We start from the raw sequence: 5,735 nt of genomic DNA on the forward strand, positions 1-5,735 counted from the left end.
GTCTGAGTCTGTACAACACACCTCAGCATCAGAGCAGATTTGACTGGCTCACTGACCTCCGCCCTTTAACTCCTGTAGGACAAAAACAATGGGGCTGATACAAGAACAAAACCTCTATTTCCTCAAACTGTGACAGCTGAAAGGTAAATAGCATTGTTGTGGACAACACGTCTCTCATCTTTCAGTTCACAGTTTGTATGACTTTGGGTGAAAAGTTCTAAAACAAAAGACTTTCAAACTGAGCGTGAGACACCTTTCCGTCTCATTGTGATTTACGTACGCACCAAGGCAGCATGGGGGAGTTAAAGTCAACCTGCCACTGTTATGCCTCTGAGGGTCAAGGCAAAAATCCAAACAACTAATACATGTAAGAATAAGCCAGCATTGTAGCTTGAGGGTTCGATGTAGTGGTGATAAATGGTTTGGGTGTTTTAACAATTGTTGGTCTTATGACCTCCACATCCGAAGTGGCAAAGTCGACGTACGATCACGTGGTCCTTCCATATTCGTTTTCGCACACACCTTTTAGCTCCTAAAACACATCATGCAGAGCTCCTGCAGTACATCACTGCACTGAGTTTCTTCCTGCTGGAGTCTAGCCTCCAGAAAAAAACCAAAAAGACAACTCCAATATCACCGTTATTTATCCACAAATCTGTCCTGATTAAAACTCCAGTTTTCTGCAGACTTTTCTCTGTGCACAACGTCTGTGAGCTCTCCATCCATGAGCCATTTGACTATCTTTACAAATGTCTACTTCCAGGAACAACAGTTGAATTCTGGAAGTGAGTGGTTGAAGCAAAATGTAGTCTCCAAGCGCTTTCAGCATACACAAACCTGACAACAAACTTCAGACCAATCACACAACACGTTCTTATGCGAAGGGAGATGAAAAGTTCTCCCGTCAGATTGTGGCAAGAAGGGATGGAAGATGCAAACAAAATGACGCACGTTGCATCACGCAACTGTGACATCGTGAGCCGATTTCAGCAGTGCAGAGGAAGTATGTGGAGGCCTTCGGGCTCAGTTTACATGACGTTGATTTTAAAAGAAACCAGAATGATTTGTGTTCTGATCGTTCATCTACACGGCAACAGCAATTATGTGACAACTTTTCAAATCCAGGTTTCACAGTTGAAGTTTTTTCTCTGTTTTCTCGAAGCTGAAATATTTACACACATGCGTTGTGTACTTGAAATACTATATTAACACCTGGTATAGAAACTACAGTGGGTTTAACATTTTTTGAAGTCCTGACTAAACAACAATTAGGATCACGGAATTGAAGTCTGAATATTTTTAACAGTCCACATAAAAAAAATCTTTAATGTTCCCAGGAGAATATTTATGTGTAAACTGGGCCATAGAATGTAAGATATCCAACACACATTTTATGCATATAGTGCTTCATGTCAACGTCTCTAAGTTACAACCAACACCTCCTACGGTTCTGTGATACCAAGTTCATTATGCAAGCTCACATCTTTGAGGGATGTAGCCGGCTAGACTAACTAAAAGGCAGCTTAAAAAGAGGGGCTGGTCTTTGTGGCCATGATGCAGAATTGTTATGTAAAAGAGGTCTAAAGAAAGAATAGAATTTACTGATTTGTCTCCCAGGAGAAGAAAAACACAATGCCAAGAAGTAGACAGATTAAAAATAGTCATGGCTAAGAAACAATTAAAAACAAAATGCCTCTCATGTCCATGATTAGTGGTCACCATCAAATGCTATAAGTGTTTAAAAGTCAGTCGTTGTAGGCATGATGATATCTAAAAGTCAGATAAATGCATTTAAATGCAAACTTATTCATAATGCTTTAAAACAGAATGTTAGAGAGCTATTTGTGTTTGTGTGATAATTAAACCAGAGCATAATTTAATCTAGACATGTGAATCCAGTGAAAAAGCAGGGAAAGGACGAAGTAATCCAGTTTGTAACACTAATAGAATTCAAACAAATCAAATGATGCTGCTGTGTTAAAAAAAAAGACAAGTTCAGTTTTGGGAGGTTTGTTTTTTGGTATGCAAAGATTTCACCCATGAAACGCAAGTAAAGCAAAACAAATAGAACAAAGTGAAAGAAAGATGCATTACAGCGGAGAACGTACAGAGAAAACAACTTCAAACCTACAATCTGCCTGGATTGCATAAAAATCAATCTTCATCTACCCTTCATTCTAGTATAAACTCAGTGACAAGCTTACAACACAAACTCTAGCTTGAGGGGAAGCTGGAGTGACAGACAGAAACGCCCGCACTGCTCAGCGGCACGCAGCCAGTGGTTTAATGATTTGTCTGCTGCTGGTGAACGATCACACAGCAATATCCTGTTTTGCTGGCTCTCTTGGTCCCCCCCCTCCCCTTAGGGTCTGGCTGACATGATTCTGGCTTGCTCCATTGCCAGCCAGTCCATCAGATTTGACAAGATCCGGGCGGCTGCCCTCTACGCCTGATTCGACCCAGCTAAGAACCTGTGGAATCAAGATCGATGAGGCAGAAGAATTAGTTATTGAGCCCACGAGGAATTGGACGTCACAGCCTATGCTGCCTGAGTTAAGGAGGAGAGGCAGGCTGGCTAATGTCACTAATGAAACTACAGAAAACAGATTTAGAAGCATTATAGCTGTATTTAGGGCAAATGTGAAAAGTCTCTAATGCTTCAAAATTGCAAAAAGTTTGCGAAAATTAAACTAATCAAAGTCTTTATTTAACTCAAGAGACATATTGACTCATTTATCATGTTTTAAGAGCTGAAAAACTAAACAGCAAAACAAAACCTAAAATTATTAGTATTTAGGTCGTATCTGTCACGATTAGGAAACCACTTCATGACTAGGAAAGTTTAAGCTACATGCATGAAATAAAAGACAGAATAAAGTTTAATACATTAAATGTAATCTAATGTATTAAATCTAATGTTTAAATTAAAATGTCTAAATTAAATGTATCTAATCTAATGTTCAGAAATTTTTAAATATAAAAGTGCAGCAAAGTGCAATTATTGTTAAACTTTTATTATGTTTTAAAAGCCAACAACTGACAAATTAGTAGTGAAAGCAAAAAAAAAGGCAAAAAAAAAAAAACCAACATTGCAGCCTGGATAGTATTATTGTTTACCACTGAAAGAAGTACAATGTTTTGCCCGCATCTGGAAGTCTGTTACCAAAACATCTCACGAACTGCTGGCAGGGTTCCCACACCTTGGTCAACATCAAATTCAAGGAACTTTCAAGGACTTTCCAGTACCAATTTCCTCAAATTCAAGAACCAAGTGCAGCGGCAATTACCTACTGCTACCAGAGAATGTTACCAATAAACAGGTTTAATATGTAAATTCAATGAAAAACTGAACAACAGAAGCTGTTGAGTCAGAATCAATGAAATAAAGTGGCTGTTTTCACAAACTTTTACAGGGCCTTGAAATATTTTTTTTCAAATTCACAAACTTTCAAGGATTTCAAGGACCCGTGGGAACCCGGTGCTGGACAAAATTTCAAAGAAACTAATTTTCAGTCATTTGTGTTTGTGTGTTTCTTTCCTGTCCCCCAAACCCAGCCGTTTGAGGCAGATGGCCGCCTGTCCTGAGCCTGGTTCTGTTGGACGTTTCTTCCTGATCAGCAGGGAGTTTTTCCTCTCCGCTGCTGCCTCTGCGCTGCTCAGGATGGGAGACATAGTGAAGATTTAACACTAGCTTCTTTCGATTATTGTTTTTTTTTTTTTTTTTTGTGTACAGTGACTTGAGACGACGTTTATTGTGACTTAGTGCTATATAAATAAACTGAATTGAAACTGAACTAAGTTTCGGAGTCAACACAATTCAAGATGGCTGCCACAGCCAACTGACCTTGAAAAAGGAAGATTTATTAATTTTCATTTTTATAGATAAAATTTGCTGTGGTAGTAGCTGAGAGACATATACAACACTTATCCCAGTTCTAACAGATAATTCAGGAGCTTCCCATTAACCATCAGTGTTATCTTTGTCTGTTAACAGAACATTTCATGACCCAGAGGGCAGATTTTAATGTGACGTTCAGAAAATAATCATTCCTCTACATCTGATCAACCTTGGGAGCCATCTCAATTCAAGATGGCTACCACAGTCAACTGACCTTGAAAAACATGGAAAACGTATATAATTCAGAGAATTTTCCAAATGCCAAATTCAAATTTGGCGTGAGCTTAGAATCACTAACATATAATCCAACAGCTTATTCTGTGAGATCTTTGCTTCAAACTTTGACATAAGACTGTTTAAAACGCTGAAAAGGCAGCGGATGATATGCATTTCTTCAAGGAGCACTAGGCCTTTTTATTTCAATTCACCAGATACTGAATTAACATTTCAAACTCGCATAAGGAGAAAGCTATAGTTTGTGCAAAATACAAATCACACTTGGCACAAAAAAGTAAAGAAATGTGCATTTGGTAGATGATTTCTTTGTTGTAACAAAGCTTCCTGGCAATAAAACTTTTGGTGGGCACCTGACTGCCAGCAGTGGGGGGTCCCAAAAGCTCAAAACAAGCTGTTTGGCAGAAAAGATTTGGCCAAGTTTTCATGTGCGCAACCCCACATACTCAGCTCTGCTCCTGAAATGCATGTTCCTTACAAATGTGACACCATTTAAGAGACATTTCCAACATTTATTGCCAAGAAACAGAAGTTTACATGAGTATTTGTACTTCATCATAAGGCTGCTGTAGCCTGATTATTATTAATCACAAAGAAAAGCAGGATCCTTAGATTATTATGACTACACTGGATGCATGCAGGTTCAAAAAGTCAACTTTAGAGACAACAGTGTGCTGCAGGTAAGCCTATTCACCCACATGATGCTTTCCCCCCTTCACATAAACTGTGGTTATGCGGCTGTGCTTCAGCGCTGTCAATAAATGCCCTTTTGTTGTTGCAATGAAAGAAGTCCCTTGATTTATGCATGCCAAGGGTAGAGACCCCTGACTGACCTCTGAGTGGCAGAGTGACATTTTAAAGGTACAAGAGAAGAGAGAGGAGTTTAACTTTTAAATAAAGAAATGTTTGTGCGCTTGTTCTGCAAGTTCACCGTGAAATGGTCAATGAACGGTCCGTCTGCTGACATTTTACTCTCTAAAAGTTTTTTAAAAAGCGTTTAAAAGCTTGCTTAAGCAATAGAAAAGGGGGAAATGCTTTTTCTTTTTGTCCCTCCAGGCTGGAGAGTAACAAGTGCAGCACGCACGAGCTCAGCTCTGACGAAGTGCCGGTGTTTTTGTTAGGAAAAGAAGGAAAAAAGAAACTAAATTGGCGCTAATTAAACTAAAAAAGCGACACGTACTCACCGCGACGACGCCTTCCTCCGTTTCTTTTCTTTTCTTTTTTTTTTCTCACCAGTGTGTGCGAAGCAGCGTGGCAAAGTTTGGTTTTGGTCGCCGTCTCTCAGCTCACAGCATGGCGGCGGCGGGGCCACTGATTCAAAACCTCCCCGAGCTGAGAGAGCCACGGGCGGGGGGGAGGGCGCAGGAGGAGGCGGGTGGTGGTGAGAAACAAACGCAGGTACCGGTCACACAGAAAGCACAGCCTTTCACCTGAATATCCAGCTCTGTTATTCTCAGATTGACATTAACTTTTAGCTACCTATTATTTTGTAAGCATTCCACTACTTGCTTTGTCCACCTAACACAAATGTAAGAAAAAATAAACAGCCTAAATAAAACTGACATTCAACATAGACCTAATAAACATCAGGTATATATATATA

General features: G+C 39.6%; 1 protein-coding gene across 3 annotated transcripts in view; it reads right to left on the minus strand.

Moving 5' to 3' along the window:
- Positions 1 to 5,491, minus strand: part of sema4d (sema domain, immunoglobulin domain (Ig), transmembrane domain (TM) and short cytoplasmic domain, (semaphorin) 4D) — a 46,467-nt gene extending 40,976 nt beyond the window's left edge. For 2 of the 3 annotated variants that reach the window (XM_014009333.1, XM_014009336.1), the window contains exon 1: positions 5,317 to 5,491. The gene's annotated coding sequence lies outside the window, so the exon portion shown is untranslated. Of the gene's footprint in view, positions 1 to 5,312 lie in introns of all 3 variants that reach the window. The other variant, XM_014009334.1, reaches the window with a different exon arrangement.
- Positions 5,492 to 5,735: the final 244 nt, after the last annotated feature.

Source organism: Austrofundulus limnaeus, unplaced genomic scaffold (assembly GCF_001266775.1).
Source record: "Austrofundulus limnaeus strain Quisiro unplaced genomic scaffold, Austrofundulus_limnaeus-1.0 Scaffold57, whole genome shotgun sequence".
In the NCBI taxonomy this organism is placed as follows: domain Eukaryota; kingdom Metazoa; phylum Chordata; class Actinopteri; order Cyprinodontiformes; family Rivulidae; genus Austrofundulus; species Austrofundulus limnaeus.